Raw genomic sequence first — 25,092 nt, 5'->3', positions numbered from 1 at the left:
CAAGACAACTTGATCAGTTTGCCAAAGCTTAGAGAACACTTTCACTCTTCATAGAAAATATATCTGTTGAAAATTAGATAACATATAGCTTTCAGGTTTGTAGTTTATTTCTTTTGCCATTTACTCAAAATTTGTAATTAGATGAATGCACAGACAGTAGATTCCTTTGCTAGTCCTGTCCTCTCTGCCTCAATTCTTCACAAATCCCCCAAAAATGATAACAAATTCAAGTTCAAGGTATAATGTCTGTGCAATTAAATTAAGCTTTCCTTGTACTGAGAAATTTCCAAGTTTAATTCTCAAATTGACTCTTCAAAAAGCAAAAATCCTATGCAGAAAGGTACGCACAAAGCAAGCCAAGAGGTGCTTGCAAATATTTTTTCAGGTTACCAAGCAAGACTGTGTATGTGTGCAAATAAACATATAATTTACTAGAGCTATTGAGGCAGGAAGAAATGGTTAGTTTCTCCCTCCCCCTTGATATTTCTTTAGTGTGCTAAGAAGGAGGACTTTTGACGTTGGAGGACCAGTAGGACTTTTGATGTTGTCTTGAATGAAAAAGTGTGCAGTTGCAGTCTCTGGAACCTTTTTCCAGATGATTGTCACATACTTGGTTTTTTTGGCTAGACTCCAAGCTTCCTTTGCCTTTTCTCTGAAAAGGCAAAAAATTTCAGAGAAATACATGGAAGTTAATGGAACTACATCAATATACAGATTATATAAATGTAGTTAGAAATTAGGGTATCTTCTGTATATAACTTTGCTGAAGAGACACAATTTAATTCTCATGTATTTGATAATTCTCTTTCACTGATGGATTTGAATAAAGTCTTTAATATATGTTTATAAAGCATCAATACATTAATGCAGTGTTTAGAATTCTAATATGCTTTTCAAAGATTTTGTTACCTTGATACAAAAATGGAGTACATAGTTATGATCCATAGTGTTAAAATCTGAATCATCATTTAAAAATCCCATAAATTGTTTTAAAAACTGTATATTGTGTTAAGTATTCAGTTGAAACGAACAGCAAGCACAATTAATTGTTATTTCTTGAAAAAAACATTTGCAAACAATATCTTCCTGGAAGCCACAGGGAAGTTGTTGATGAGCTGTTACCACTATTCTGCTCACTTTAACAGGTGGTGGAAATGACCAAATTACAGATACAGAAGGGTGTGCAAAAAGAGAGAGGAAATCATGTGAAAATGAAGGGGAAGCCACTTCATAGCATGGAGTGTCTCTGCCTCAGTTACCAGTTGGAGAGGGAGGAAAGATACCGGCTCTGTACACTCACCTTCCTTCTTCGTTATAATGCTTGCCACAAACTTTACAAAGGTCACTGTCACTACCCCATCCTCCTTCTCCCTCTACTGTACTTTTAGCTTCTCTAGAATTCTTGCTGGTTTTGTTGTAAAATTGGATGATTTATTTTATACTGAGAGCACATGTATGTTGAAAACAATGCTCATTTCCCCAGAAACAAAACATAGACATTTCCATTTCATATGAGTGTCAGTGAATGACTGTGTTTGTTTGATAGTAAATAGAAGTTTTGTGTTTCAATACTTTTATCTCTGTATCTGAGCTACTACTCGATGCTGACAGGGCAGTTTGGTATAGTGATTTTTAAAATTCCCCCCCCCTAATTATAACTTCAGGGTTTACTCCCAAAGGAATAGATAATGCTACACTTTTCTGAACAATACACGTTCCTGTAGGTTGACTACAAGGCAGGACACCAGCATGGCCAAGAAAGAACCTCTTGTTCAAACTGAAACACAAGAAGGAAACGCATACGCAGTGGAAGCAGGGATATGCATTCTGGAAGAACATAGGGATACTGCCCAGAAGTGTAGTGATGGGATCAGGAAAGCTAAGGCACAGCTGGAGCTAAATTGAAGGAAGTGAGTAATAGTAAGAAGGGCAGCTACATTTACGTTAGTCAGAAAAAGAAGACAAAATAAACTATACACGCACAGACCGCCCCGACAAATAAGATAGTCTGGTGACAACCGATATGGAGAAGGCTGAGATACTTCACTTTTTTTTTTTTTTCCCTCAGAAATTTTTCTTCCCACCTCTCTTGAGTCCCTGAATCTCAAGGCAGGGGATGGGGGAATGAAGTTCCACCCATCATAGGAGAAGATCAAGTCCTAGAACATCTGAGGAATCTGAACATACACGAGTCCATGAGACTCAATGAGATACACCCCAGGGTCCTGAGGAAATTGGTTGATACAGTTGCCAAGCCACTTTCTATCATATTTGAAAAGTCATGGTGGCCAGGTGAAGTCCTCAGTGACTGGAAAAGGGAAACATCGTGTCCATTTTAAAAAAGGGTAAAAAGGAGGACCCTGGGAACTACTGAAGTGTCAGCCTCCCCTCTGTGCCTGGGAAGATCATGGAACAGTTCCTCCTGGAAGACATGTCCATACAAATGGATGACAGGGAGGTGATTAGAGACAGCCAATATTGCTTCACAAAGGGTAAATCATGCCTGACTAACCTAATGGCCTTCTATGATGGAGGGACTGCATTGGTTGATAAGGGAAGGGCAACTGATGCCATCTATCTTGGCAGAGATGTGGGTTTGATGGATGGACTATGCGATGGATAAGGAATTATGGCCACGTCTAAAGAGGTACAGTTAATGGCTCAATGTCCAAGTGGAGATCAGTAACAAGTGGTGTCCCATAGGGATACATACTGGGACTGATACTATTTAATATCTTTATTAATGACATAGACTGTGGGATTAATTGCACCCTCAGCAAGTTTGTGGATGACACCAAGCTGAATGGTGCAGTTGATATGCTTCAGGGAAGGGGTGCCATCCAGAGGGACCTTGACAGGCTTGAAGAGTGGTTCCATGTGAACCTTATGGAGTTCAGCAAGGCCACGTGCAAGATCCTATACCTAGACCAAAGCAATCCCCAGTATCAATACAGACTGGGTTATGAATGATTTGAGAGCAGCTCTGTGGAGAAGGACTTGGGAATATTGGTAGATGTAAGATTGGACATGAGACAGCAGCATGCGCTTGCAGCCCAGAAAGCCAATTGTGTCCTGGGCTGCATAAGTGTGGCCAGCAGGTCGAGGGAGGTCATTCTCCCCTTCTAATTTGCCCTTGTGAGTCCCCACCAGTAGTGTTGTATCCTGTTCTGGAGTTCCCAGTACAAGAACGAGCAGGTCCAGAGGAGGGCCATGAAGACGGCTGGAGCACCTCTCCTATGAAGACAGGCTGAGAGAGTTGGGGTTGTTCAGCCTGCAGAAAAGGTGGCTCTGGGGAGACCTTAGAGCAGCCTTCCAGTACCTAAAGGGGACTTAGAAAGACAGAGACTTTTTAGCAGAGTCTGTAGTAACAGGACAAGGAGCAAGAGTTTTAAATGGAAAGAGAGTAGATTTAGATTTGATATAAGGAAGAAATTCTTTATTATGGTGAGTCACTGGAACAGGTTGCCCAGAGAAAGTGTAGATGCCCCGTCCCTGGAAGTGTTCAAGGCCAGGCTGGATGAGGCTTTGGGCAACCTGGTCTAGTGGAGGACATCCCGGCCCATGGCAGGGGTATTGGACTGGATGATCTTTAAAGGTCCCTTCCAACACAAACCATTGTATGATTCTGTGATATTGTCCTCTAGTACCTGAACAGTCAACATTATATCTCTATCTCCATATATATGGAGAAAAATACTACTGTGATGGACATACGCTTAGCTTTAAAAGGGTAGTGACCATGTGTCATATATACAGGTAGCAGCTAATGAAATTGCTTATGTCTGTATCCAGAATGGTTGACTGCAGTCATTTCTGTGTAATGAAGATACATAGGCACTAAGGGTTTTTCTTAAAAAAATATTATTATTATTTATTTTCATTAATATTGGAGTCTTATCTAGTCCTATCTGTTCTCTACAAGTCCTGTCTAGTCCTGTCTGTTCTATACCAAACAAATCTTTAGCAAAGTATTATTAGTTTCCATAGGAGCTTGACTCTGGAGTCCTCATTTAGAATATTTTCAGTCTTCCAGGCTGTCAGTAAATTTATCCTTACAGTGTTTTCTGAGGTGACATTATATTATCACCACTTCACTAGGGAATTTGGTCACAAATGATAGACAGCATGTCCAAATTTGCTGACCAGTTTTATGCCTTGCCCAAGAAGCTAAGAGGCTTTTTTTCCCAGTTTTCTTAGCACTTTCACAGAACTTTAATTCAGAGCAGAGCTCCCACTGATTTCAGTTTTTGTCTGTCAGGGCTTAGGATCCCTGAAAATTGAACTTCAGCTGTCTGAAACATATAATCCTGTCTATTTCCAGTACACAGTACCTAAAGATGGTAGGGATCCTGTGGGAAATACTACGTGATCACGTAACTAAAAACTATATCAGAATGGCTACATATGCCAGGGTGATTTCGGGTTACATATAGTCTGGCACATTCTACCTTTTCATTTTTTTCTTTACAGCCTGCCATACTTGTGATGCATTTTTGTTTGACTGGTGGAGGGCAGGGGCTGGAGGATGGCAGAGGTGTTGTTTTCAATTAGTTGGAGATTTTTTTTTATTTTTTTTTTACAGAAATTTCCTGTTATCTGTTAATTTCCTGTTCATCTTCAGACTGGGTTTTTTAAATGCTCTTTACCAAAGGATGTATGTAAGTGATAGGCACTGGAAAGCAGTCATTTGCTTACCTCTAGGGAAGTTTTGTGGTTCACTCCGATTTTCAGGAGGTTTTGACAAGCCACAAGAAATGCTTTCTTTTTCCTCTCTCTGCCACTTGTGTTTGCCCCTTTGGTCCCTCTGTTTTTTATTCTTTTTCCTGTTCTTTCCATATCTCAGAAAGTTGTTTCTTTCCTGTCTTATTGACTATAGAAAAATACAGTGGTCTTCCTTACTTGTTTTGTGCTGAGTTCCATTATGGTCTTTAGCCCTGGAAGAAGTGTTTGGAGAAAAAAAAATCTTGCTTTCTCCACAAAGACAAGATTCAATATGAGTAATGGATATAGGCTGCATTAAGTGAAATGTGGTGAGTCCCCAGAACATTCAGCTGCTGAGACCTAACAGATCTGACCATGCGTGGACTGACAATGCAGAGATTTATAAAAGGTAAAGTTTATAGAAGTTTTCCGAAGAATGACCAAAGAGCACCTATGGCATCTTGACAAAACACTTCTTAAACCTGAAGTCTCAGATACATGAGACAGATGTGCTAGTATTTCTGGGGTTTATGACTGTAACAGCTTGGGGTTTAGCACAAGCACAACAGTCTCTTCTTTTAATTTCAGTAATAATGCATCATAAATTACTTAAGGAACACTTCAGAAAACCAACAAAAGGACATAGCAACATCACAAACATGTAAAATTGTGGCCTGAATGGTCAAACACTATGAGCAACTGCAACGAAGGAGTGTTTATTCGAAGTAATCAGCCATTTTGATAGTAAGCAACACATGAGCCACCTATACTGTAACTCCAGTTATCAGAAGAGGAAATCATTTCTCTGAATATAGTTTTATTTGTTAGAAAAATAAGGGTGGATTTTTTTTCCATACAAAAATATCATTTAGGAAATCAGTGGTGCTTTCTTTTTGTCTTTCAATGACTCGGTCAATAGAGATGTCAAATTTAATTTACATCATTGTTCGTGTGCCACCTGAGGTTAGCGGAATTCAGTCAACAAAAGTGAGAGAGCTGGTGAAGGTGAAGGTTATTCCACGATATCAAATAAACAGAAAAGCAGTTATACTTCAAAGACATGATGTAAACCCCCTACATCATTCTTGTTTTTATTATTTTTTATTTTGATGAATTCAGAAAGAGAGGGATTCCACTGATACTTCATTAGGATTGGCCTGAAATAGTTGAGAAATTGGTGGTCATCTCAGTTATAAAGGATATTTTGTGCACTTTGGAGAAATACATATTTGAGGTTTATTTCCTGGGATACAGAGCCAAAGAGCCCTATATAGATTGCCTTGGATTACCATTACTACTATAAGACAATAGAAGTCAAATGTTTTGTATAAACTAAATTGGCATTGATATTAAACTTCATTTAAATTGTAATGCATTACAGAATGAGCAACATTGGTGCTAAGATGATGGTGGCTTGACCACTTGGAAGTGAAAGTGTGGCTGGACGTTATATAGCCTTGAAGAGATCTACATACATTGCCAAGGAAATATTGGGAAGAGAAGGAGTATTTGCTACATCATTAACAGAGGAGTTCAGTGTATTTCAGCAAGTACTGATTCACCTTTGCAGATATGAATTCAAAACATGTTATTTTCTCCTGATTCAAAAAATACCAAGGAAGCCATTTGCAGAGTTTGGCTGGATTAAGGGCCAGGAGAGATCATTAGGTTCTCTAGACTTCATCTAGATTTCACTTGGATAATCCTATATGGAAGCCAGTATCTAGCTAGGGTAAAATATTTTTGTCCTCTTATATGTTCCAGAGATAGAACAAAACAAAGGTACAACATTACCCAACCATCATGCTACTCCTTAGTATTTGGTAACATTTATCTTCAAAGAAAAAGAAAAAAAAAATTGTTTATTTTGGATTTTTCACAGATTAAATTATAAATATTAATACTTTTCTGATTTATCTCATGAATAACTCTGGTTTTAAGGGAGAAAAAAAGTCATAGAAATATTTTTTCCTGAATTAGATCTTTAGGGTTTAGTTCCAAAGGCAAACATATAAAACCGTTCAGATTTTAAATAACTTTGTAGTTAATAATAATTAGAGTACAATAAATGTGAAAATACTTATGATTCATTCAGTGTACCTCAGAGTTTTCAAATGTGATATAAAAGAACATCTCTTTTTTTTTTTTTTTTTTCTCCAATCTAAAGTATCCACATCTATAATTCCAAAACTGTGTCACTGGCCTTGAATTCTTCTCATCTAACGTGAAGCACTATATTCCACCACATTTTATTAGCATGTTGCTTCTCTTTTTCATGCAGAAATATGTGCATTCATGTCACTGGGCCAATGATCTCAATTGGCTAAGTGAAAATGTAATATAAATATGGGTAATTGCAATGTAATTACTTTACAGCTTTATGAATAATTTTACCTATTTTGTGAAGATGAAAATACAGATTTCCAGAGATGATCCTGCAGTGCAGATATGAATGGATACAAAGAATTTTAATGAGTGTGGCTCAGGGGATGGTATCAGCAAAATATATTGGCCCTTAAAGTGTTATGAAAGTAGAAATCAGGTCAACAAGTTTCAACCTGCTGAGAAGGTTTCTGTAGCTTTCTCTTAAGACATACTCAAAACCAATCTTGAACTGTTCCATACAATTATAATAATAATTTATTAGTTTAAGTGCCAATTTAATGTCTCCTTTAAGAAAGTGACAATTCAAACACTGCAAGCAGGAGCCTGAAGGGTTTTGTTTCCGTGTTAGAGATTCTTGGTGATGACAGACACATATCATGGACCAGATCCTTAAACATATGTCTGATTCAAGTAACTGTCTTCCTGGTACAGCAGGGTTTCAAACAAAGCTTAATGTTGCCTGTACATTGAATGAATGGAAGACACTGGCTATATACAACATGTTTCCAAACATGTAAATTTTTTGGATCTCTGTATTTTCTCAATAGTGATGCTTTCAAGAATCCATAATATTTTCAAAAAAATACAGAATACATTCCAGCCTATGTGTGTACTCTTCAGTTTTTTGAACTTGGATCTGTAAAAAGGGGAAGTTGAAAAGCAGCTCATAAGTGATGCATGGAATTTCTTAAACTTGCACTTCTTCCTGATGCCTATTGACCAGCAGCCTTAGCAAAACCTCAAGCCAGTCAGTTGTGGACAATTTATTACAGTTAAGCAGAATTTGTAAGAGTTTTTTTCTTTCAGTGCAATGAACAAGGCTGTAAGAACAGATGTAATTTTGATAAGAAAGTAAACTGAAAACAATGTTAATGGTAACTGCTTATAAACTGTTCTGTTTACCCCCTAAATGTCTGTTTCCACATTGTAGAATATTATCAGGGAGACTATTCTATTCTTATAAGGTGCGCACCTTTTACTGTTTCAGAGAAATGATCAGTGAGAACTACATGTAAGTAATAGAGTGAGCTAGTATTCTTAAGTAACACTACAGGAACTATTGCAATTACCAAGTCTGATCTCTTTAAATCAGGCGAAAGACTTTATGAAATCTCTACAACTATAGTAAATATTTGAGGATAAAAAAAATGAAGTTTTAAAACAAAATACATTTGTTGACAAAGGCACTGCAAAACTTTGTAAAGTTGATGCAGTACTTAGAGTATTAAATGTGTACTTATTTCAGCCTAAGAATTTTCATCTTTAATTTGGAGCCTTTGATTTTGTGACATCATGCTGTTAATATATAAAATGCTCCATTGGCTACTCTGTATTCTAAAAGTAGTTTACTTCTGGACAGGCCACCTTTAACGTTTCCATTAAGAACTTCAATTTTTCATTAGAAGGCATAATTTCCACACTTTTAAATCAATAATAGCACTTCTCTGAACCCTCTCCAGCTCCTTGATATCCTCTGTGAATTATAAACACAGTATTCCAGTACGAGTTGTGTAGGAGAACTGACATATATACATAATATTTATTTCACCCAACAGAGCTTTTTTTAATTATCATCATTATTATTGTATTGCCTGTGACATTGGCTTGTAGTGATTCGATTTTGAAGTTATTCAGAGTCTTTCATCCTAGAAATATGGCCCATGTCCTTGGTGCTTAGCAACACTAATTTGCCGTTAGTGACACTGAAAAACAAACTGGGGGGTATTGTTGTTCTTTTTTTTCTGACTCATCAGGTATTCCAGGATTAGTGGTCTGATTGTTGTGTCATTTACAAATCTTATTTGTTAGGAATAGAGGGGTTTTTAACGTAATTTTTAGATTACGTGAAATAGTTATTAGGCATGACTAGATATCTGGGACCCCAGTAGACAACCATCCTAGTAATAGACAATTCTTCCTTTTACTCATATTATCAACTAATCAGTGTTTCATTGATTTCAGTGTTCAGGATACTTTACATTTTGAATAAGCAATGAGAACACTTTAATTTGAATTTTTGTGGTATCAAAAGAAATGCCTTATCAAAATCTAAGCATACTGTATCAACACTATTGTTTTTATCAGCCAAATAAAAAAAGAAAGATCCTTTCAAGATATCAAAGATCTAAGTTAAGATCTACTTTCTGTAAATGCATGCTGATTTGGATTAATTGCCTTCCTTTAATTATTAAGTACACCATCAACACTTTTCTATAATTCATGGCAGTTAATATGGCCTTGTCCTTCTTTATTAATTGAGTCCTACCTGTTATTTTTCAACAGATTGGCATGTGGTTGATAGACTGGTAATTACTGGGTTAATCCAGATGAAACTTTTTCTTTTTGTTGCCACAGCATGAACCTTATTCCATGGCCCTGGACGGCCTAGTGTTTCAAGGCATGAAACAGGACGTGAGCAGACCAGTTAGTTAGCTCCTTGGCTAACTGTTTTAAAACTGCTGTTTTAAAACTGAGCATCACGATTACTTTTGTTTATCAGTCTCCTTACTTTATAATTGCTTTGGCAAATATTTCTTCATAATCTAAGAAAGGTGAATTTTTCATCTGGCTTCTGGGAACCAAGTTCAATTATTTTAAATCTTTCAGATGTTTCTTATCTCTCTGATATCACAATTATTTTAGTGACATTTCTATGCCTGAACAAACTATACAGAGTCTCTCCATAGATAACTTTTACTGTTCAAAATGCCTTTTCATGGCTCCCTCCTAGGATTTTCTCTTAATGTTATGCCAGTTGTAACTGGACAGGTACTTCTGCCTTTTCCTCTAGCCAAGAGTAAAATTATTCTCTGGTAGCTTTGTAACTAACATGATATTTAACCTTGATCAAGATGTAAATGTTGGAAAATATACTGCAAAATGTACAGGTAAAAATTTCCTTCATATTAGGTGGATTTTTTTTTCTTGATTCCTGTCAGTTGAATTTTTGTATTATTTTTGCCAGCCTGGGGTTGTCTACATATTGCCCTTACCTCTTATTTTTATTGATATAAATAGTACTCTGTACTCAGGTTCCCAATTCAGAAAAAATAATCCATTTATAAGATTCTGAAAATAACAGAACTCAGCATAATGTCATCATACATGACTTCATAGGTGTAGATGACTGTGGAAAGTCACAGGAGAATCTGCAGAAATCAAATTAATAATCTGCAAAGTAATGACAACGCTCCCACTCTGCTTACTGCTGAGTGCTACATAAACAAGACTCTAGAAAGGTCCTGCTCAAAAAATTGTAACGTATTTCTGTCCTCCGCCTGTGAAAACAGAATCTGAACAGTAAAAATTTTACATGAAGCTTTCTGAGTGGGTGTATCTTTATTCTGTCATGAGTGCCACGACACTTTATGGAATATTTTTTTCATGGAAAACCTTCTTTTTAAATGTTTCATCCTCTGCTGCCAAAGGGGATAAATTTTAGTTTCTGGATCTGCTCTTGAACAAGACTGCAGGCAGTTTGGGAGGAGATGTGCCTCTCCCGCTACTTCTTTCCCGAGTTCCTCTCAAATGGAAACATCTGCAGTCGCACCTTTTGACAGATCATTTCCAGAGCCAGTAGAAAGCATTCAATGGGACATTTTCCAAAAGGCAAGCAGTTCATATGGAAGCACACCTAAACTACTGTGCACACAGGTCACCAGTTCAGTCCAATAGGTTTAAAATGCACTGATTTCTTAAATTTTTTTTCTTATGGTGTTTCGTAAAATAATTATGAAAGTGTTAGGATATAAAACCATTAAAAATTGCTCATTCTTGAAACTATGGTTTCTCAACAGCATGAATTAATAAGATCATTAGTCCATTTTTAAAACTGAAGGAATTGCAGACGAAAACCTGTCAAATTTCATCAGAGTTAGAGAGTGCTGCGTGTCATGGCTAATATGTTTAAGCAGTAACCTTTGCATCCTGTGATTGTCATGTCAGTCTATCCAGCTTGGACTGGAATTGGTAATGGTGACCCTTTAAAAGAGCATGTAACAATGCTAATGCCGAAGTGACAGCCAGTGCACCAATGGCAATGAAATAATGATAGGAAATTACAGTTTCCCAAACTGGGTAATCACTGAATGAGAGGCTTTCTTAAAAAAAAAAAAAAAAAAGAAAGTACTTCAAGAGCACTGTCTTTAATGTTGTACACTTGTGAAACAGTGATTTCTTCAAATACTATTTTAATTCTCTGTACCTACTCAAATATTTAATTCAGGTTGTTTAAAAACACTAATTTTACTCAGGCAGGCTTTTTCAGAGGATTTCTTGGCATCAAGGTTGTATCTCCAGGAGTGAGAAGTATGATTCTGGAGACCCCTGAGACCTGCATAAATACCACAGTTCCCAGGTGCTGGCCCTGAGCCTTTATCATATAAGTTAATTCCTTACACAAATCCTTAAATTCATTCTTCAGGAAACAGTATTAAAAGAACAAGGGAGAATTTGGCTTTATTCTACCAACTTTAAGGGATATTGCTAGATAATAGGATTTTCTAGTCATTCTTTCAGTTCACATGGCTGAAGAAATTATACATATATTGAACTGAGACCGTCTGGCCGCCTTATTCTCAAAAGGGTGAAGGTTTTTTCCTGACATTGTAAGATTGATTAAAATCTCTATTTCAGGATAGGTACTGTATCTTTGAGGTGAATGGGTAATAATCAAATGCAAGCATCCTACTTATTTCTTGGAAAACCCCAAATGCACCTGGAGATATTGCTACATTGTAAGCAATCCTACCAGAGTAAATTTCAGATGTAAAGCAAGTAAGAATTGGTGCAATGGTTTCAAAAGTGATAGCCAGAAAACAAGTCCTCTGCTGAGCACTTGCCCAGAACTTCTTGCAAAGCGTTGTTAAAATACAGGCCTACACATCAAACCCTGTTTTACAGTTCATGACAGGATTGCTTTTATAACTTGTATCCTTAAAGCTGACAAAATTAGGGTGGAGATTGTTCACGCTGAGGCTGAAACCCTTCGCTGCACAGTGCTGTACGTGGGTGATCTGAGGGCTGAGTTTACTCTGGCCAAGTTTAGAGCCAGGATGTGGGGAAACATGTCCTTCTGCCTCTCAATACCAAATTTAGTTTGAATTATAATGTGCTCCGGAAGCTTATACTTCTGCAGCGTTTTGAGGAGAATTAAAGAGAGAGTAGCAAAGGGTTAATGATCTGATTGCTGTGCATCTTTCTTAGTAGGCAAATATTTTTAGTGTGTTCAAATTTTTCAGCAGAGATGATAATGAAATAAAGAGTTTTACCAAGTGTGAGTAAGGAAGACTGCATCAGTAGTCTCGCAGTACTGAGGATGCTGCTTCAAATCTTTTCATTGTTGAGACCACCTGGACCTCGATGTTCACAGGAAATCCAGGAAACAGAAGCTGAGTTTAGCTCCTTGAATGTAGACAACACTTGGATTGCCAAACATCAAAAGGATTCCTGAAGTTAGGGGTGTGTATTTAAGGTTAAACATGAACAGATATTTAGGCATCCGTTTATGCAGAGATGAAAGGCTTATGAAGCACTTCAGTGTCATAACCCTGTATTTAAGTGGAAAAAGAGAGAAAAGTGTCCCATAAGGGTGTGTGTTGGGGGGGTTATTATGCTTTGATTTGTCTTTTTTCTGCAGAATATTGGATTATTCTATCATTCGGACATAAATTGAATGATATTAGCGGAAGAAGTTGTGAGGATTGAAAGGCACGGTGATAAGTGTTTGTGCACTGCCTGTGCTTACAGAATGGCTGGGAAACAGGAGGAAGGTAAAGACCATTTTGCTGATTTTGTAGCTTCAAACTTGTGATGTGTTTGATGTTAGCAAGACATAAACTGAAATACCATCACTAAATGCTATTATTTTAATATGATTTCATCAACAACATTCTCTTTACACTTCAACATTATCTATCACTTTTCCTATTTTTGTTCTCATGAGTTTAGGCCAGCCTGTCCTACTTCACCTTTAACTATGAAGATAGTAGTTGATTTTAAACCAGGAAGACTTAAATCACAGAAATGTAAGACTGAAAATGATAACAAGATCACTGCAAATTCCAGTCAGCAGACTGGAAGTTTAGTTCAGAAGGTCTACAGAATGATTAATGATTAATTTATTCATCGATAGTAATGAACCAAATACTTTATAAAACTATATAAAGAATAGGGCAGATAAAGAGCATCTTTCATGTGGTAGCAGAAAATCTACTAGATAAAACTGACTATGTGTAGAGACTAAGTTATAGGTTGCACCTCAGCGAAAGTGATGAGAGTGATCTCAACAAACTTGATCTATGATACTTATGGAAACATTTCACTTTAATTTTTGGGTTTGTTGCCTGAGTGGTGGAGGCAACGTCAGCAGGAATTTGCCAGCTATGCATTGGTGAGAATGTCCAAGGAAGTAAGCTGAGAAAAGCAGTGTTTCAAGATCTTGCCAGTCTTAAGTTTTAATTATTGATTTTTCTCCTTGCCAGTCTTTGTTAACTTGTAGTTTATGGCTATATATTTTTTCAGTTGCCTGTTGTGATGGTATTCCTCAACAAGAATGAAAAAAATATCTGTGCACATCCATGACTGCTTCTTTGTTTAAATTCTAGATTCTCTTCCCTTTTATAGGAAGCAACTTTAACTGTTTCTGTGGAGCACTTGCAAACATCTACAGAAAAATATCTCTGTGGCAGTCATGGAAGAACATAGTATAATCACTTGTGAAAAAGATCCATATGTTGTCAAAATATTTGTAATTGATTATGTCTTTAATGAAAAATACCATTTTAGCTAAAAGAGAGTCTCAAAAAAAAAAAAAAAGATATTTTTGCTTGAACATTTTGCTAAGTATTTTAGCATTTTGGCTAGCTCTATTGTTGATATAGATTAAATAATATTTCCAAAGACACAGTGCAGATCTTGACATACTTTTAAATAGTCAGATACCACTGGATAATCACCCTATAAGAACCTGGGTAAGTTTGGCAGACCTACTCTGGAATTTCCTTAACCTTTAGTACTTATTTTCTGGCTGTAGTGATAAAAACTTGTTGAATTATGTGTCAAATTCAGTAGCAACTTTCTCTTGTCCTTTAAATAAGCCCTCATGAATTCTAAAGTACTTCAGAAGGATCAATTTAGTAATAATAATCATTAAGCATGGCCATCCTTCATTCAACTAAATTAATTTTCCCCTGGAAAAATCTGAATGATACCGATCTAAAATGAAGTTTGTAGAAATGGAATGTTCCTCAACAATGTTGAAATGAAAAAAAAAAAAAAAATCACAAACTACTTTTTGCCCCTAGGAGTTTGAACAGATTATGATTAGAAGCTGAAATGACTTTTTGCCACTCATGATGCAGGGTTTCATTTAACATTTCCTTAATGATTTCTTAATTAATAAAATCACATTTATAAAAACAGTGCCATTCCTTATTCCAGCCCAAAAGTCTGATTACTTTTGAAATCAAACTACAGTTTAATTTCAAAAATAGTTGTTGCAATGCTGTTTAACCCCTGGTGAGTCAAGTTCAGTTGATTATTTTTCATTTCAAAAGGGCTCTGAGCAAAGCTGTCACTCGATAAATTAGCAGGTGAGGAAAAATCTGCAGCCGGTTATGGCAGGGAAATATGAAAATCTTGAGAAAAGCCAAGTAGCAGGTTTGTCACTTTGTGACAATTATTTTTACAAAATAAGAATCCTTATAATTGTAAATATGTCATAATACTTACAAAAACTGTAAACCCAATCTTAAGTCTTGGCCAGAGCTAATATCCATTAATAAAACATTTCAATACAATGCTACATTTAATTTGTGTTGGGGTAGATTTTGAACACTGCAGAAATCTCAGAAAGGTGGATTTTATTTAGGTTCAGAGTTGCATTTGGTTAAGTATTTGATGGTTAACCAAGCCGCTCAAAACTGTAGTATTACCCAGTGAATCTTTTGCAATCAGTATCTTATGAGAGCTGTTTTTTTCTAGTAACGGATAGACAGTTCACAAAAAGAGACTGTGTTACACTGATTTTTCACAGTATCTCAACATTCTCTGAGTTTGCAAACTATTCAGGGAGAAAAAAAATAAAATCCTGAGAGTCCTCAAAAAAGCTAATTTGGTTATTCTCCTGTATGCCTTCTTTACTTGTAATTGCTGCTTTACAATGTGTAATGGAAGACAGAAGTTTTCATATGTAGTATAAATGGCTGAACATATTCACAATCATATGCTAAATCAGTTTTAATTCTCAATGCACTATAAAATAAAGAAATGGGAAAAGAAGTTCTCTTATAACTGTTTCTGAGTTACATATTCCTTGCAGTAAGGTAGCCAGAAATAATTTTCTCTCTCACTCCTTTCAGCATGTTTCTGAAATCTGCCATGGATGGTTTTGGTTGTTTGTCTTTTTTTGTTTATATCTACTTCATATTCTTTTCCTAAACCTGTTTCTTAAGCTGGGCATGTCAAAATTCACGTTAACAAGTGTTTCTCTGAGAGATTTCATAGGTATAACATTTGAAAACAATCTGATGATAATTAGATAATGTAAACAAGTGCTTGCATCACTTCCCTCTGAGCAGGCTGCTATGCTGAAAAAGAGAACCACTGAAATAATACTTTTTAGATTAATAATTTCAATTGCATAATTATTTATCTATGTAGCATAATGTCTAAGTGGAACATTCAGAATTATCTTTACTTTATCAGAAAGGATTTGTATCAATAAAGGTCTACCAGAAAAAAACTTAAAATTATTTTCCTGAAAAATCTCATAAAGAAAAATATTTTTAAGTGGATTTAGCTGTCAGGCATCACATTCCCCAGAATGAATATCCCCCATCTATGAACACCCAAAGATCTAAATTATTTAAAGAAACTTAAAGAAAATTCAGAAGAAATAAAAACTTTGTATTGCAATTAACCAATGAAGATACATCTGACTGTATAAATAATTGATAATACATAACTTTCTGTAAACTCCTTTCACTGAATTTGTAATCTAATGCCATGGAATAAATAACAACCCCAAAACAACTTCAGAAAGATCATCCTACAGATTAGAGCACCTTCTGAATAGGTTTCCTGTTCAGAATTATGTATGCCTTGTAACAGCATCAGATAGGTTTGTCTATTATTCTTCCCATTTTTCCTCTTGATTTTTATTGCCTTTCCTCTTTTCCACCTAGGAAATTTCTACAGAAACTTAAGATATTCTCTCTGCATCAAATTCTATTTAAGAATACAGACAATTTTCCCCTTGTTTCATTTAGAGATGACGTCTCTGGTAAAATTCAATAACATCAAAGTGTAGACTAGTAATGCCTCATAGTGAAATGGTTCCAAGATCACATTTATATAGCCATTTTAATTTCTGAAATATTCAAAGATGATAATGGACACAAACCTGCCCATAGTGCTCTTTGCCTTTGGGCTAGAATATTGCAACAAGCTCTCTTCAGAGTTGTCCTTGAAAACCCTCAAAGATTTTGTCTAGCGAGGAATGATGAGGCACAACTCCTTCAGGGCATGTCACTAAAAGAGCTGGAGACATCCATACTCCTCAGGCTTCGCTTGTTGTTCACAATAACTCAACTTTCATGTAAGTAAGAGAAGTAAGGAGTTTGCCTTATAGAACTTGGAATCAAGTATTCTGGTTCTGCTGGGATTTTTTATTATACTATGAACTTTTTGTATTGATGATGAAATATTATCTTTACATAGAAAATCAGAATTCTCAGTGATGTTGAAAACTCAGGGGGTTTGGGGTTGGGGGTTTTTTACATCACCATTAGGGATAATATTTTTTGCATTCTGCTGGAAAACATTGTAAAATCATTAAACTCTGAATCTATGTGCTTTACTGGGTAATACAAACAGCATCAATAACAACACTGTGCCTGTGGAAACCCTGACATTTTTCTACGATGTGACATATGGTTCTGCCAGAAAAAGGAAAGTGACATTTTCATAATTGTTAGGTTTTATTATTTGCTTTATAGTGGCCTAGTGGAGATTAACCTTCCTGCACCAGATAGATAGAGAAAGATAAGCTCTCTACCTTGAGAGGCCTTAATACAGGAAATTGAAGCAATGCAATGAATTAGCGGATTACCAGAGAGAGGCATCAGCAGCCAAAGGCCAAGGCTGCAGAGGGAAGTTCAACTATTCTCTATAGGCATGTTCTTTAATACTGGATTTTTTGTTATTTCTATTGGTGAGGCAGTAGCAGTATCAGTCATGGACTATGACTACACTATAACATATGCTTCACAGCAGAAGGAAAAAAAGAAAATAAAGTTGTTGTTCTTCTTTACATTTAATAAACCAATGCAATAATAGAGGGGTGAAAGCAAGGAAAGATTGATAATGTTCATTGGTGCGATGAACAAAGGACTCCATGTATCAGTAACAAAACGTTGTCATTGACAAGAAAAGTCTAAACCAGAGTCTATTTCTCCCATGTTTCAATATACACAGTGATTTTGAAGGGTAGCTCATTGTAAATTTGAAAATAATCCAGAAAGTAAGATTACAATCCTGCATAGTCAGACTCTTGTTGGTTTTAAGCTACTAAATGACAATTGTCATAATCTCTTAATTAAGGTGTTTCTCTTTGAAAAGATTGTTATAAGGATATGTGGATGGTAAAAGGTATGTGGACACCTGAAATGTAAGGACATTTGGACTGTGATGATATTTTGTTATTGGCAGTTCAACTTAAAAAACAGTAATAAGAATCAGGAGGAGTAGTAAGTTAAACATCTAGATACAGAAACTTAAGTGATTAGGATGGAAACAATAGCAAAGGCCAAGAGCTTGCAGGACACTGAAAGGACCAGCAGAGCATCACCTTGAAGAGCTTCAGCCAGGGCTTCATAACTGATAAAAGGAGGAAACAAGATAGTTGTGGGTCTCATGGGTAAGAGCAAACTTACTGTGGGACATTTGAGAGGTTTGTAGGATTGTTATGATCTTGTTATGGGAAGCTTTAAGGAGATTGTGGAAATAATGAAACCTATATGATGTCTAGGCGAAGGGCTAAAGGTGGCGATCAAAGTGGATGGGGAGGAACAGGTTTGGGAAAATAGAGGGGCGGGGTAAAAGTGGCCAGTTCAGTGTAAACATACTGCTGGTCCTTCCTCTGTCTGACCAAGTCAGGAGAAATCCTTTGGGTCTTGAAGTCCTCCACACTTGGCTTCTCTGAATATATATCACTTAAATGATTCACTTAACACAGTAATTTCTTTTCTCTGTTATCCAAATGCACTCCTGTTTATGATAAGCAGGCTTAGTGCAGATAGAAGGTGTTTGTTTTCTTCTCTTTGTTTTCTCCTCTTTGTTTTCTCTCCAGTGGGAAGAAAAGCAGTCTCATGTCTCTCTTCCCAAACGTAATTGAAGGGTGGGAACCACAAATAAACTTCATTATAATGTGGAAAGGTGTGACAGTAATGAAGAATACATATGATAATATGTAGAAAAACAAAATGAATGTTGAGTCTTGATAGCGTTCTTTAGAGAGCTTCAACAGGAGATAAGGTTTATGCAATTGTGTCATTCGTCTATGAGGACATTCTTTCTCTTCCATCCCAGTATCAGCAAAACTCATTAGGCAGCTCCAGAGAAATTTGCAAAAATATTCAATGTTGAAGTTCATCAAAATTTAGTGAAAAATCTAAGCAAAGAAAAAAACCAACAAAACTCGCCAAATGGGAGAAATTTAGGTAGAATGTGGATTTTCTACATTCTGTTCAATACATCTGGTGAGTAAACTGCTACATACAGTGATAGACTGAGCACAGAATACGCTTTCGCTTAACCTGCACTGATATGGTAGGGATGCTGCAAGAAGCTGATGATACTATATTTCTGGATGAATGATTTTGAGGAAAAAGAGCTGTAGATAAATAACCTTTATTCAATTTTCTTTCTGTAAAAGAAAAAATAAATATTTTTTAGAGATTTAATTTTCTGGGGTTTTTGTTTGGGGTTTTTGTTGGTTTTGTTTTGTTTTATTTTGTTTTGTTTTGTTTTCCCAGAATATTGAAATGTGTTGTTCCTAAGTAGTCTTTTGGATAGTGCTATTTAATTATTTATTTCATAATTACATTCAATCCAGAGAATATTTGTGCATTTTTTCTGTGTTGTTATGGCTACAGCTGACATTCTTTAAACCATTTGGTATACATGACATGGGTGTGAAATAAGTATTTTTTGAGTTTGCACACCATTCTGCAGTTATATCAGTCTTTTTTTAATGGTGTCTGGTGGAATATTTAATTCCTTTACCATGTCTAGTAAGCAGGTAGTTAGAGAGAGAAGATACGATCTTGATTCTGAATACTGTTTCTATGTATACAGATTCAAATATGATGTGGATTTTTTGTTCATTTTAAAAATGTTTGCCAGAAGAAAAAAAGTAACATCATCACAGTCTTTGTAGAACTTCCACTTTCGCTAAATACTGGTATCTGAAATCAATTAATGATTTAGGAGAAAGTCTACTTCAGGACTGTGAAATGTACACAATGATGGATCAGAATTTTTGGTATGTACTTATCGCTGATTTTACTGACTTCTCCATGAATAAATTCAAAATAAAAGATGTGGATAAAACCTTTGTGATGGGAGGTGACATCCATACATCTGTCTTAGAGGCATTACATACATATTTTCTTTAACTTACTTTAAAATGTGAGAATTACCGTGCCCTGATGCTGCATTTTCTGAGGCTGGATGTCCCTCCGTGTGGGTCACCCTGTGCTCAGGGCATGCTGAGTTTTCTCATGTAGTAACCCAGCTGTCTCTGCCGCTGACATCTAGCATACCCTGTATCCATACTTTTCGTGACTTCTGTTGTTACACTAAGGTTATGTGGCAGGGGGTAGTTTTGGGATCACTGCTTATTTATCAGTTCTAGTTGCTAGAGGCAAGATCCAACAGGTGGATACTGGAAAGTCCATTTGGGTGTTGGTGGGGAGGGGAGGAACCCTAGAGAATATTAGCAGCTATGAGATGTATCAGTTCGTTAGCCATCTAAGTCTCTTTAGCTGTCTACGTCTTGAGTTAATTTTCAATGCAGCCATAGAAAAGCAAAATGCTTTTTGTTGTACCTGTGTCCTTTCCTCTGCAGAAATGTGGCACTGGAGCCTGGGGCTGCCCTGCAGCCTAAAGCTCAGCTTCAGGCTACCTGCCATCCCTCCTCCTTCCCTGCTTGCATGCAGTCCTGCCACCTCCCTTGCAACCCCTCAGCCTTTTTCCTGAGGCATTTTAACACACTAACCTGCAGAAAACTGCTCACTTTCAGGTGAGTCTTCTCCGAGGTTAGCACAAGGAATGAGGTTGGGAAGAGTCACATCAGTGACAGAATTAATGCAACTGGAGAGAGTAAAAACTGTGTAAGTCATTCTGAATACATAATATGTGCATGGAATATGCTTTTTTTTTTTTTTATAATTACCACACAACTCTGCAGTTAGTTACATCATTTTTTTTAATAGTGTGTGGTAAAATTTTTACTTTGTATACTGGGACAAAAAAGCCGGTATTTTGAGACAGGCAGAGGACCATGTAGACGAGGAAGATGAGGCGAGAGAGAAGCTTGCCAGGCCATGGTCAGGCGGGCTGCGGGCTGCTCTGCAGCTAAAGCCAGGCTTCACTAGCTTTCCTAGCTGGCTTCAGAGCAAAGGGAAACAGATTAGTATAAACCATGATTGCTATAAACCAGTTAATTATGTCTGGTAGTCAGACTCTGACTCCCTCCTTCCATTTAGCACTCACTGTCTGTATTAGCCTCTCCAGAGTTAAGCTGAGAGAGACTAAATTTGAAGATTATTCTGCTGCAAATGGTCTCCCTAGCAAGGAATTAGTATATTTCTAAGAAGTGTGCTTTTTGTACTGTAGTTCTCCGTAATTTCATAAAGGCTATCAGTTTCTAGTGCAGAAAATAAAGCTATAAAAATATGTCGGTTGGTCTTTTGTTTTTTCAAAAAGGGCAGCTTGAAATCCCCTCCCTGGGTAACAATCAGCAAAGTTCTCATTACTGGGAACTTTAAAATGTGTGCTGATCTGCAAAACAGAGCATGAATGATGTGGGCATTACTTATATAATTGGTTTTGTGCATACTACAATCGCATACTGGCTTTAAAATATACCCCCTTGGTGTGTTCATTATATCCATCTCTCATCCACTTCTGCAATAGATATTTGTAGTCATTCATCACTGTTTATTATTAGAAAAGCAATGAATATGGAGCAGCATCATGTATTTTAACAGTCTCGCACCACATTCCCAAAAGAACATACGTGTTAATAGACAAAACATGGTAAAAAGTTCACGTTTCTCTTATTAACGTCTATAAATTCAACAGACCTGACCTGCTGTCATGTTTTCCTCTTCTTTTTTAATTTTCTTTCCATTTATCTCTGCTTAGTTAGTAGTGATCAGAAATGAATCCAGGACTCTTATAATGGTAATTTGGGCTTTGTCTGCTGATAGTGTGATTTATTATTAATTTTTGCTTCTTTTTATATTAAAATGTCCTCATTTTAAATGATTCATGAGCTTTTATGATTTCTAGATGTATATCTTTTAAAGTATTATACGTTCTGTGTAGATCTTTAAAGGAATATTTAATTGTATAAACCTTTAAAGATGCAGATAAATCTCTTGTAAGGCATATATAGTCTGAGTGGTAACTCCATAATTTAAAGCTGTATATCACAGCATGCCATAAAATTTTCTTATCAGCAGTTCTTGGCAATATAAAATTGATGTGTTTGGTGCTACCAGGTAATGTACTCTTTCCTGTAAGTCACCTTATTCTGATTTACCCTTAAGCTAGTCTCTGCTTGGAGGGTGTTATACTCTGGACTTATTAATAAACATATTGGTGAATCAAAAGCAGTTCATCCATAACCATAATTAGTAGAGGATGACCATGACTAATTCAGTTGTTTAGATTACCCAAGACACCTCGATTACTGTTCTGTAGCAACACACTGAATATTCAACTCTGTGAATCAATGAAGTAGCAGATATATCCGGAGGCCCAGGGCACAATTTGTCTGTTTGCTCCAAATTGATAACCTCTTACTGCACCATTTCTCAAAGGGGTTATTTGCTGTAGCAGCTATTCCTATTACTCTTCTGATTGCAAACTAGCTTGCCTCAGTGCTTAAGAGTGATAAGGAAAGAGAAGATCCTCACTGGCAAACTGCAAGATCTTAGTAGGGATTTGAATAAAATGCCACGTGTTATAACACCCTCCTAGGAGGGATGTTGGGGCTGGGTTTTCATAGTCCCAGGCCTGTTGTCATGTCAGGAAGGCTAATTGCATTCATGTCAGTGTCTTTATGAAGAACCAGTAATGAACCATATATGCCATTTAGGTATTTGTTTCTGCTATATTCATCACTGTAGACATGCAAGATTCCACGGAGAAGGGGCCTCACACGTCAGCATTTCTGCTGTAGTTGGGTGTAGCTGGTGTCCATAGTCCAACTAATAGAAGACTACTGCCAAGAAGAATTGTTCCACCCCTTTTTCACACCCTCCCAGACAGACACTGTTGTCTCCTTTCCATCAGATTTAATAATAATTTATCCACAGGCGAGTAAGTTCAACCAGCAGATTGTTTGGAAAAGGACCCCTCTACCCAACCCAAAATAAAAGCTTCTCTTCAGGTCACCTTAGGTCTCACTTAGATATGATGTCAGGGAGAGGGAAGAAACTGTTGTACTGCTGCTGTCAGCCAAGGGCCTGAGTTCTGCTCCAATTTGTGTAATGTAAAAAGTCACCCTGAGTCACCCAAAGAGAAAGACATAGGGGGAGTTCATACCTTCACTAAGCCAAGGAATGGGTAATTTGTCTGTCAGGTATAAGAACTGACCTGGTCAAAGAAGAAGTTTGTGTTTCTAAGGAAGTGAAAGAAAACTTAGTTTGATTCAAATGGACGATCAGAGTATCACTGGAATGACAGAGAAGTAAACTAATTTTAGAAAAACAGATTAAATCTCTTTAGCCCCACTAAAAGACTCCAAAATGGAAATTAATTTTTAAACAAAGGCTGTCTTATCAAGACAAGATTTTCTTTCAGGGATAAAACCCGGGGTACAATGCATGGAGAAGAATAAAATCCACAGATGCCAGAGAAGTCCACATCGCACCTGCTATATAAAAGGATTTTTTATTTAATCATAGTGCAAGTAGATTAAACACCAATTTCCTCATATGTTTTTGTAACTGTCAGCTATTTTAGATGTTCTTAATAACTTCTTTTATTTGCATTTTTCTTTAACCTAGCCTGAGATAAGAATGATCTTAAGATAACCCACCAATAACATGTTCCTCACTGAAGAGTAAGGCAAAACCAGAAACCTTAAGTGCCCAGTTCCCCCATGTTCTCTGAAATACCCAAAAGGGACTGGAGAGGCTTTGAACACAAAAATTTCATGATGCTGGTGAGGAGCTTGTGTTACACGGATCAAGACTAAATAGAAAAGTGTCTTCCAGGAGGCTGTCTGGCCTAGTTCAGATACAGGAAAACATGCCTGAATTCTTAGCATTTTTATATAGTTTATCACAATATCTAGAAGCAGTTTGACCATAATTAAATCAGAAACTGACAGTCTTTTAAAAATGTATGGGCTGAAGGTTATTTAGTAACTTGCAAAAGCTAGGTTTAACCACAGTAATTATGAATCTAAAGAAAATTTGAATAGAAGCCATACATGTGTCAAAAGTTCTCTGGGAAGGAAAATACAGTTTTGTGTTGTCTTTTATCTGTGTCTGATGCATGTAAACTTAATAAAGCACTAGTCAGTAGAGATTCCAAATTCTACAGTACATTTCTGCTATTCTCTTCATGGAAAAAAAAAAAAAAAAGTTATTTTTTGTATGAATTGACACTGGTCATTGAGAATTTCAAGATAGAGACCACCACACACCTCAAAGTAGTGACAAGTCATTGGTAAAATAGGCTTAAAGAAAGTGAACTTTGAGTGTACTTTAAACTTTCTGTAACATACAAAGAACCAAAAAAGAAAGCAGAAAACCATGTGTTGCAAGAGCAAAGCTAGTTGAGCTGAACAGCTATCATTTGGAGGCTGGAAATTCAGCTGTGTCTTTTACTTTGGAAGTAAAAAAAGAATTTTGAAATAGGCAGGACAAATACGTGGCCCCTTCTGTTCTCAGCTTTTTTTTTCTTTTTTTCTTTCTTTTTTCACACTTTGCTCCCTTCTCCTCTCCTATTTCAGTCAACTACAGAGAGAAGATGGAGATTATGGTGAAAAGTTGAAGATGCTGAGAAAACCATATTTTTTTTTGGACTACAAAATAAAAGAGATAGTGTTGTGTGATACACTTTTGAGATAATAAGAATGCAAACGGTTTTGGAGACTTTAGTGTCCCAAAAGAAGTTTATTGGAAAAAATGATAAATTTAAGATTAGTAAATCAATGAGACTAGATCGTATACTTCCAAGAATGAAGGGATGTAAGATTACAATAGAAAATTCCCTATTTCTAAATTAAATATGCCATGTACATACCTAATTAACACTACATTGTATGACCTTACTGCTGAGCTTTATGACAATTTATTAGCATTAGAATGGTAAGTTTTACATATTTTGCCTGCATTAAAATGCAAGATTTACAGATGTAGCCTATGCAGAAAAATAACCTCTAATAAAACGTAACAACATGTTTATTGGCTGATTGTCCATTAAAATTCCTTATAGTTCAGCAGTAAGTGAGTAGAGTGCATTCCCATTCAGCCTTCTGTGCTTTACGCCCTTTAGGAGGTACGCATTGCTAAGGGAAATGGTCCATTTTCATTCAGGGCAAACAGCAGCCCTAAGGGGGACCAGTTTTACCCACTGCCATTCTGAAACATCTGATCACTTCTAGATTACTTATAGAGTTATATCCAAATCTACTGAAGTTTGAATTTTTGTGTTAGAAATCCCATTTCTCAATCATATAACTGCCTAAGGAAGACAGAATTT

At 36.4% G+C, this 25,092-nt stretch overlaps 1 protein-coding gene across 2 annotated transcripts in view; it reads left to right on the top strand.

Moving 5' to 3' along the window:
- The window catches only part of CNTN5 (contactin 5), a 678,480-nt gene that overhangs the window by 217,618 nt on the left and 435,770 nt on the right, over positions 1–25,092 (top strand). The gene's annotated exons all lie outside the window — the stretch shown is intronic.

This window comes from Balearica regulorum, chromosome 1 (assembly GCF_011004875.1).
Source record: "Balearica regulorum gibbericeps isolate bBalReg1 chromosome 1, bBalReg1.pri, whole genome shotgun sequence".
NCBI classification, from domain to species: domain Eukaryota; kingdom Metazoa; phylum Chordata; class Aves; order Gruiformes; family Gruidae; genus Balearica; species Balearica regulorum.
The sequence above is the reverse complement of the archived record's forward strand: the minus strand, read 5'-3'. Positions and strand labels throughout refer to the sequence as shown.